Below are 9841 nucleotides of genomic sequence, written 5' to 3'. Positions count from 1 at the left end.
AAATGCTGGGAGGTTAGAAGAGTTATACAAAATTATAAGTTTTGTAGAAAGGGTAGATGCGGTCAGGATTTTTACTCTGAGATTCGATAAGAATGAAACAAGAGGTCGCAGTTTAAGGGTGAAAGGTGAAATGTTTAAGGGGGAGCCTCAGCTGGGGGACACAAGGGGCTGACGGGGACTGGCTTTAACTGGGAAACATGAAAAGTTGCGTGAATGCGCATGGATCTTGGCAATTTTAGGCGGACCGTTGCGGGACTGATAACACTTTTGACCTTGAATGGTCCCAGGAAGTGAGGGGAGAGATTCCTATGCTCGTTCTTCAGCGGGATGTCCTTGGATGAAAACCACACCATCTGCCCCGGTTGGAGTCCGGTGTCGGTCGGCCGTCTTCTTGTTGCGTTTTGCTGATCTGAGTAGGACCGTGCGTGTCTCCTCCCACACCTTAAGCCACCGATCGATATGGTCCTGAACCGACGGTACCGCAATCTCCTCTTCCTGCGCGGGGAACAGCGGGGGTTGGTATCCCAGAGAGCACTCGAATGGAGACCTTCCAATGGCAGAGCTCACCAGAGAGTTGTGGGCGGACTCAACCCACGGGAGGTGGCCGCTCCAGGCCGACGGGTTGTTTGCCGTTACACAACGTAGCGTCGCCTCCAGGTCTTGTTTAACCCGTTCCGCCTGCCCGTTCGTCTGGGGGTGGAAGCCGGATGACAGGCTGACCGATGCACCTGAGGCTTGACAGAAGGCCCAGACCTGTGAGACGAACTGGGGACCTCGATCGGAGACGATGTCCGCGGGGATTCCGTGGAGGCGGAAGACGTGGCGGACGGTAAGATCTGCGGTTTCATGAGAGGAAGGGAGTTTCGGGAGGGCGACAAAATGCACCGCCTTTGAGAATCGGTCTGCCACGGTGAGGTCAGTGGCGTTTCCGCGGGAAGGGGGTAGACCGGTGACGAAGTCTAGGCCGATGTGTGACCATGGACGACCAGGGACAGGTAGAGGACGAAGTAAACCCGCAGGTGGCCAATGAGTGGTTTTTCCTCGGGCACAGATGGAACATAGGAACAGGTATCCGCCTCCATGGACGGCCACCAGAAGTGTTTTTTCAGGAGCGCTAGGGCCCGATCACTCCCGAGACGTGTGCCCCCTTTGAAGAACCTGGGACCTGACGGAAACGGGCACATACAGGCGATCGCCGGGTCCATTGCCGGGGTCGGGGTCATCCCGCTGGGCTTCATTTACTTTCGACTCGATCTCCCAAGTGAGGGTGGCAACCACGCAGGGTGGTGGGAGGACAGTCCCTTGGAGTCGTATTGGCGGGAGAGCGCGTCCGGCTTCCCGTTCTTGGACCCCGGACAGTCAGTGAGGGAAAACTGGAACTGTCCGAAAAATAACGCCCAACGGGCTTGGCGGGAGTTCAAACGTTTGGTGATCTGAATATACCCCAGGTTTTTATGATCAGTCCATACCACAAATGGTTGTTCTGCCCCCACCAGCCAGTGCTTCCATTCTTCCAATTCTAGTTTGACCGCCATGAGTTCCCGATTCTTCACGTCGTAATTCCGCTGGGCGGGGGACAGTCGGCGAGAATAGAAGGCGCAGATGTGAAGCGTTTCGTCCGAACTTGTTCGTTGGGACAGGACTGCTCCTATCCCGGAGTCTGAGGCGTCCACCTCGACAATGAATTGACGGGCTGGGTCCAGATGGACCAGGATGGGAGCGGTGGAGAAATGCCTCTTCAGGCCGGTGAACGCCGAGTCAACTTCGGAGTCACAACAGAAGAGGGTAGCAGGCGAGGTAAGCCGGGTAAGGGGGGAGGCGCCACTCGAATGTAGTCTCTGATAAATCAGCGGCAGAAATTGTCAAACCCCAGGAATCGTTGAAGTTGGGCCTGGGCCATTCTTCCACTGCCCGGATCTTCTCGGGATCTGCTCTCACCTGCCCGCTCTCGATGATATAACGTAGGAAGCTGATCGAAGGGACGTGGAACTCACATTTCTCCGCCATCACAAATAATTGGTTTTCCCATAGTCTCTGGAGGTCTTGATGGACATGGTGAAAGTGTTCTTGGGGGTGCTAGAAAATATCAGGATATCATCGAGGGAAATGAATACGAAGCGATTAATAAAGTCCCTCAGTACGTCATTAATGAGGGCTTGAGAAACGGCGGGAGCATTGGTGAGGCCAAACGGCAGGACCAAATATTCGAAGTGACCCAGAGGTGTATTAAAGGCCGTCTTCCACTCGTCCCCCTCCCTCACCCTGACTAGATGGTAGGCGTTTCGAAGGTCCAGCTTTGAGAAAATGGTGGCTCCATGCAGCGGTTCAAAAGCCGAACTAATGAGGGGTAAAGTGTACTTATTCTTAACTGTTACACTGCTTAGGCCTCTGTAATCAATACAAGGTCGAAGCGAATCATCCTTCTTTTCCACAAAGAAGAAACCTGCGCCTACCGTGGGAGATGAAGGTCTGATAATGCCCGCCACGAGGGACTCGCTGATGTACTTCTCCATGGCCTCTCTCTCCGGTCGGGATAGGTTAAAAAGGCGACTGGTGAGTAGCGAGGCCCCGGGGAGAAGGTCGATGGCACAATCATATGGGCGGTGCGGAAGCAGGGAAAGAGCTCGTTGTTTACTGAATACTGGTCGCAGATCATGGTACTCTGTGGGGACTAGGGACAAATCGATGGGTTCCGGGACAGGCGGGGTCGCGGTAGTTTCCCTGGGAGATGACGTGGCATCAAATGAAGACTGGCTCCATTTGGCAATCCTCTCGGAAGACCAGTCGATGTGGGGATTGTGTTGGGTCAGACATTGGTATCCTTCAATACCCGGGCTTCAGCTGAACGAATGAGACTGCACTGTACCTCCTCCCGATGGTTGCCGGCTACGATCAAGGTCAGGGGAGACGTACAGTGGGTCACCCGAGCCAGCAGTCTTCCGTCCAGGGCCCGGGTCTCCAGGGGTGTAGTTAGCGGCTTGAGAGGTATTCTAGCCTAGGAGGCTATGTCCTCGTCCAGCAGATTGCCCTCGGCACCAGAATCCACCAAAACGGAAAGGGACAGAGAGTGTCATTGGTAATTCACGGTAGCCGGGATCTGCATCCGAATCTGGGTACTGAAGGGAGTGTTGTCGGACTCACCGGAACAGTAGGAGCGGGAGCTCTGTGAGGAACGGAAGGGGGAGAGAGGTTATGCTGGTGGAAGAAGGGAAGGTGGACCGTGGGATGGCCCGAGGAACGGAAGGGGGAGAGAGGTTATGCTGGTGGAGAAGGGAAGGTGGACCGTGGGATGGCCTGAGGAACGGAAGGGGGAGAGAGGTTATGCTGGTTGGAGAAGGGAAGGTGGACCGTGGGATGGCCCGAGGAACGGAAGGGGGAGAGAGGTTAGGGCAGGTTGAAGAAGGGAAGGTGGACCGGGGGGGGGGGGGGGTCCAGCCTGGTAGCGAGGGAGATCACTGAATCCAGGCTGTTAGTGTCATCCCTAGCCGCCAATTCGTCCTTTACCTTGTCACAGAATCCTTGCCGGAATACCTCCTGGAGTGCCTCATCATTCCAGCCCGAGTCGGCCGCGAGTGTCCGGAACTCCATGGAGTATTCCGCAACACTGCGTGAGCCTTGACGGAAGGCGAGTAGACGCTTAGCGGCATCTTTACCGCGGACGGGATGGTCAAACGTCTTAGTTATTTCTGAGATGAAGGTGGGGAAGGAAGAGCAGGTCTCTGACTGCTTATCCCAAATCGCTGTTGAATTTGACTTCATGCTCAGTACAGAGATCTCGGGCTGAACAACCTGCTCCTCTGCTCCATCAGTCATTGATGGGAAACGAAAATCAAAGTAACAAAAAGTGGCAGAAAATCAGCAAATTTGATGTCAGAAAGTGAACTGGGTGAAGAAAAAGTTTAAAAATATCAAAGATTGGGGCTTCTTATCTGAACACATGGACATTTGTAACAGGATAGTGGAGTTGACAGCACAAATAGTAACTGTTTGATTTAACAGTTATTGTGGGGCGAGCAGCACTGGGAAAATGTTCAGCAAAAGAGGAAGGAGGAGGATGTCCTTGTTCACTGCGCAGTGGAGAGGGATGGATAGGAATGTAGGGACGGTGTTGGGGAATGGGGCTGTTTGGAAATAAAGAAATGCACGGAAAAGAAGACCTGGATGCGAGTGGTCTCCAGGACACCGGACGTTCCCACTCAATGGGACAAAGTACAGCTGGGGAATGTCAAAGTGAGGTCAGAGGGGAACAATGTTTGTCGTGGGTAATTTGATCTGATCATTGATTAAATTAATCAAAGTGTCGAGTTACAGTGGTAGAGGAATCTGTGAAAAGGTCAGGGACTGTTTCTCCTGGTGGTGTGTTACTGAGCCGATCCAGGAACAGACCGTTTTTGATGTGGATTGTACAATGCATTTGTGCAATTAATAAGATACCTTATGGTGAAGGATGCCAAGGAGGAGGGAAACATAACTTCGGGGATTTCCAGATACAGTTTGATGGTGAATACCCAGGTTCAGAATCAATGTCCTCAACCAAAGTAAGGGCAGTTACACAGATGAAGTTGTCTGGGTTGGACAGGGTAAATAGGTCAGTGGATGAGCAGCGGCGGGCATTTAACTAGGACGACATTTACCCCAATTACACAGGGTGATCAGGGGAAAGATGAACCATCTGTGGTTCACAAACGAAATAAAGGAAAATAAATCAAATTTATCAATGTATCCAATAAGTGACCAGAGATGCTGGTAGACCAAAGGATTAGAAAACTTTCATGAACCAGTAGCCAGAGACGCAAAAGAGAAGTTAACAGTGAAATAACAAATATGGAGAGACAAGTAGAAAATGGAGTTTATCAAGGCCAGGAGTGAGGTATTGCACTTGGGAGAACAAACATAAGTCTGCATAACACTGTCAGTAGCAAGATGCTTAACAGTGTTCCGCTACAAAGGGATCGTGAGATCCAAATTCTAGCACCATGAAAGTGGTCACACCAATTAATATGAAGTTTATGAAGTGTGTGGATACGCGTTTATTAGTGGAGACACTGAGTGCAATAATCAGTCACTTATGATGCAGCTTTATAAAACTGTTTAGTCTGCATTTAAAATATTGCATTCAGATACGAAATCTACGTTGTAGGAATAATATCGAGCGTTTGAAAGTGTGCAGAAGAGGTTTACAAGGATGCTCACCAAAATAGAAGGCATATTCTAGGTGGACAGTTGGACAAACCTGTACTGTATTCTCTGCAGCAGTGATGAGAGATGGAATGGAAGGTTATAGCTTTGAAAGTAGTGGATAAATAGTAGGTATCTTTTCTCCATGATAGAAGTCACCGATAATAAAGGGGATGAACTTAATGCAACAGAGCAATGTTCACGGGAGGTGTTGTTGTCATATCGAGGGAGTGGTTGATGATTGAAATATGCTGCCAGCATGCTGTAAAAGACAATCGTAATCGAGGCAATTAAGAGGGTCTTAGATAGACACATGAATGTGTGCATATAGCAGCTATATGGACGTTGTGTAGACAAAAGGAGTTAGCTTAACTGAACCTTTACTTAGAGTCTTAATTTCTTCAGTAGATACTTGTGGGCTGAAGGGCCTGTTCCCATGTCATACTGTAGTATATTCTGAGTCACCACCGCAACAGAAAATCTAATGTGACCAAAAGCAAACATGATCAGGTCCCAACATAATGCAGTCCATGGGAGTGTGGAGTGAGGGTGGGGTATGTGTTGTTGAAAGGAACTGCCTGGAACAAAAGTGAAATCATTGAAGTTTGTCAAAATACACCATGTCCCAGTCAGGTCCCCGTACAATCAAAAATCTCAGATGTCATTTTATTGTTCAGGACTGGGAGAGAAAATTCAGTTAACTATCAATCTGTTCATTTCACAACTGCTGTTGGCAAGATTCTGGAATCTGTCATCAATGCAAAAATAACAAATCATTTAGAAAACTATAATGAGTAGCAGAAAATAATATTGACGATAAAAACCATATCAACATGGTTGGTGAAAGGCAACTCATGTTTGACAAACCCAATGAAGTTCTTCCAAGATGTAACCAGCAGTGTTGCTGGACAGAACGTGTGGCTGTGATATGTTTGGGGTATCAGAAGGCAAAGTGTCACATGAAAGGCCGGTGCACAAGAATGTCTGGTGGAGGAAGTGTGCTAACATCGAATGAAGTCTGATTCTCATGGAAAGGACAATAATCAGACTAAGTTTCTACTGCAGAGGAACTCAGGAAAGGATCCCATGAACCTTCTGCTCAGCAACACTGTTAAGGATCTCGCCCTTAACAGAATACTGTCTCCTTGCATGTGCCCTCTCGAGAAGCAACAGCTCAGACTTGCGAGTAAAACACTATCGGGCATTTCTCAGCCCACATCTGCAGCTGAACTGTACCGTTACCTACCCCGTAAAGGGTTAAAAGAACCAGCAGAAATAGAAACAGACCTGGAGTCTGAGTCCTCTCTGTTACAAACTCTATTTTATCAGTATCTGAAATAAAAGCAGATAAATGAAACGGGTTAGCAGAGTTTATGCATATATAGATGTGTAAATATAAATCCCCAAACTTCTTCAAGCTTTTGTGGTAAATGATAGTCTTAACGGCCTCATATGGAGCCAGTGATCATTAATGGAGAATGTGTGGAGCAGGTTAAGACCTACAAGTATCTGGGAGTACAGTTAGACGAGAAGCTAGACTGGACTGCCAACACAGATGCCTTGTGCAGGAAGGCACAGAGTCGACTGTACTTCCTTAGAAGGTTGGCGTCATTCAATGTCTGTAGTGAGATGCTGAAGATGTTCTATAGGTCAGTTGTGGAGAGCGCCCTCTTCTTTGGGGTGGCGTGTTGGGGAGGAAGCATTAAGAAGAGGGACGCCTCACGTCTTAATAAGCTGGTAAGGAAGGCGGGCTCTGTCGTGGGTAAAGTACTGGAGAGTATTACATCGGTAGCTGAGCGAAGGGCGCTGAGTAGGCTACGGTCAATTATGGATAACTCTGAACATCCTCTACATAGCACCATCCAGAGACAGAGAAGCAGTTTCAGGTTACTATCGATGCAATGCTCCTCAGACAGGATGAAGAGGTCAATACTCCCCAATGCCATTAGGCTTTACAATTCTACCGCCAGGACTTAAGAACTTTTTAAAAGCTATTATTAATGCTTTTTGAGATAGTGATTTAGATGCATATCATATTTTTTTTTACTGAGTTAAGTATTGTATGTAATTAGTTTTGCTACAACAAGTGTATGGGACATTGGAAAAAAAGTTGAATTTCCCCATGGGGATGAATAAAGTATCTATCTATCTATCTATCTATCTATCTATCTATCTATCTATCTATCTATCTATCTAACGATGGTGTAGGAATGAAGACCGTCCAGTTCGTGATATTGAGTTGAGTAGAATTGTGGAGAGAGAGAGGTGGTTTGTCTTCTAGATAAAACGATGTCGTAGATTCTTTCCAGGTTGTTCTCTGAAGTCCCCGTTGAAGTCACCGACTGTGACCACACAAAAGAGAGTGCCGTTTTCTCCCGGTAAAGCTATTAACAAAGGCGGGGGTTAAACACTCCGGTCACCCCTTTTCCACACTGTGAAAAAAACCCACCCTTGTCGTGGGCATAAAAAGCTCATCCAGTGTCTGTGTCTCTGCATTTATTCCGTGTGTCTCTGTGTGCCTGTGTGCCTGACTCAAAAGCCAGTTGACCTTGCATATATTCCAACATGCTGAACAGCTATCTATCATATAGCTCCACCCTTCAGTTTCCATAACAACTCAGAGGCTGTTCGTTGCTCTCTCTCTCTCTCTTCCTTTCTCTCTCTCTCTCTCTCTCTCTCTCTCTCCCTCCCTCCCTCCCTCCCTCCCTCCCTCTCTCTCAATCAGCACACACTCAGTCTCTCTTTTTAAACAGTCCATATTGAATAAACCTTCACACCTCCCTCCTTTTAGGAAAAAAAATGATCAAGGAGCAAAATTGAAGCACCACACGCGTACTTATCAGGTAACATAGCAAAAACGTATACAAACTTGAACTTACCATCTGGACAAACAGTCTGCTGTAATATTTTCAGTACCTTTCACGTGTCTTATTTTCATGTCAAATTCTTGCAAAATCAGACTCCAGTTAAGAAACCTTCTATTCTTATCCTTCATTTTATTGAGAAACACTAATGGATTATGGTCAGTGTAAACCACAAGTGGTTTCTGTGCAGGATATACATGAACTTCAGAATATTGTAATGCTAAAATGAGTGATAACAATTCCTTTTCAACGGTAGAATGATTTTTCTGGGGCGCATTAAATTTCTTTGAAAAGTAAGCTACTGGATGCTCAATGTCGTCATCATTACCCTTTTGCCACAAATCTGCCCCGGCAGTTTCGTCACTAGCGTCTACCGTGACTGAAAATAGTTTATTAAAATCAGATGCTTTGAGCACAGGATGATAACACACAATGGTTTTCAGGCGTCCAAATGCCTCCTGACAAAGGTCACTCTATACAAATCTTTCACTCTTCTTTAATAGTTTCGTTAGAGGGAGAGCGATGTCCACCAAGTTTTTACAAGACTTCCGGTAATACCCAACCATTCCTAGAAACCTTCTTAACGCTTTCTTGCCCGTCGGAATGGTAACCTCAGCAATATCCTGAAGGCCTGCCATATCCAAACTGTGTAACAGCGGCGTGGCCAAATTCACTTTCAGCGAGGTTTACAGTAAGATTTGTCTTCGACAGCCTTTCAACCAGTTTCTCTACTGCTGAGATACGTTCTTCCCACGTGTCATTAACCAAATCATCACTATAAGCCCCTGTGTTTTCTGAACCTTGAATTACTGTATTTATCATCCTTTGGGATGTCCCTGGATCCCATTAAACTCATACAGTCCAGACGGTGTAACAAATGCAGAGAGTTCTTTAGCTCTTTCTCTCAAAGGAACACACCAGTATCCTTTTAATAAGTCGATTTTTGAAAGGTTAGCTTAGCCTTTCCCACTTTATCAATACAGTCACCCATTCGCAGAATAGGATAAGGATCTGTCACAGGAACTGACATTTTTTATAAACCTACCGATCTGTACGGTTGTCTTGACAAAACTACTTCCTGCCTTCCTATCTTTACCTCCACAGCTCTGCCCCTCCCCACTTCCTGCTTTCCACAAGGATTCCATTCGCCCCTTCCCACTAATCTGCCCCTGGAACAAATCCTTGCAAGTGCGGGTAGTGCTACGTGCTCCCATTTACTTCCTCCCTCAGTCCCAATCTGGATCACAAACAGTCCTTCCAGGTGAGGCAACACTTCATCTGCGAGTCTGCCAGGTTGATCTACTGTATCTGATGATCCCATTGAGGCCTCCTCTCTGGCAGTGAGACCCAATGTGGATCGGGACTCCACTTTGGCAAGTAGATTTGCTCTGTCCACAACAAACGGAATTTCCCAGTTACAAACAAGCGAAAATCTGCAGATGCTGGAAATCCAAGCAACACACACAAACTCATTACAATGATTCAAGTTCCCTGGTCCCGATCCCAGTCCATATACACCTCCCCCTCCCACCAGGAAAGTCACAGAGCTCTCCATTTCCCTCTGGACACCAGACCCAACGAGTTCCCCTCCACCACCACTCTCCTGCTCTTTGTTTCGCTTGTCTTCTTTGTTTGAGCTGAGCTGTACTGTCACTTCTTTCTGTCATCTTGCAGTGAACTGGTGCTTTTTTCCCCTTGAGGCTCTGGATTCAAAAGACGAGACTGGTGTTATGGTTCAGCTGATCAGGTTGGAGGTTGGAAAATAACGTGTTGCTCCTCCATCCTGAGCGTAACCTCAT

Source organism: Hemitrygon akajei, unplaced genomic scaffold (genome assembly GCF_048418815.1).
Source record: "Hemitrygon akajei unplaced genomic scaffold, sHemAka1.3 Scf000039, whole genome shotgun sequence".
NCBI classification, from domain to species: domain Eukaryota; kingdom Metazoa; phylum Chordata; class Chondrichthyes; order Myliobatiformes; family Dasyatidae; genus Hemitrygon; species Hemitrygon akajei.
Note: the sequence above shows the minus strand (reverse complement) of the source record.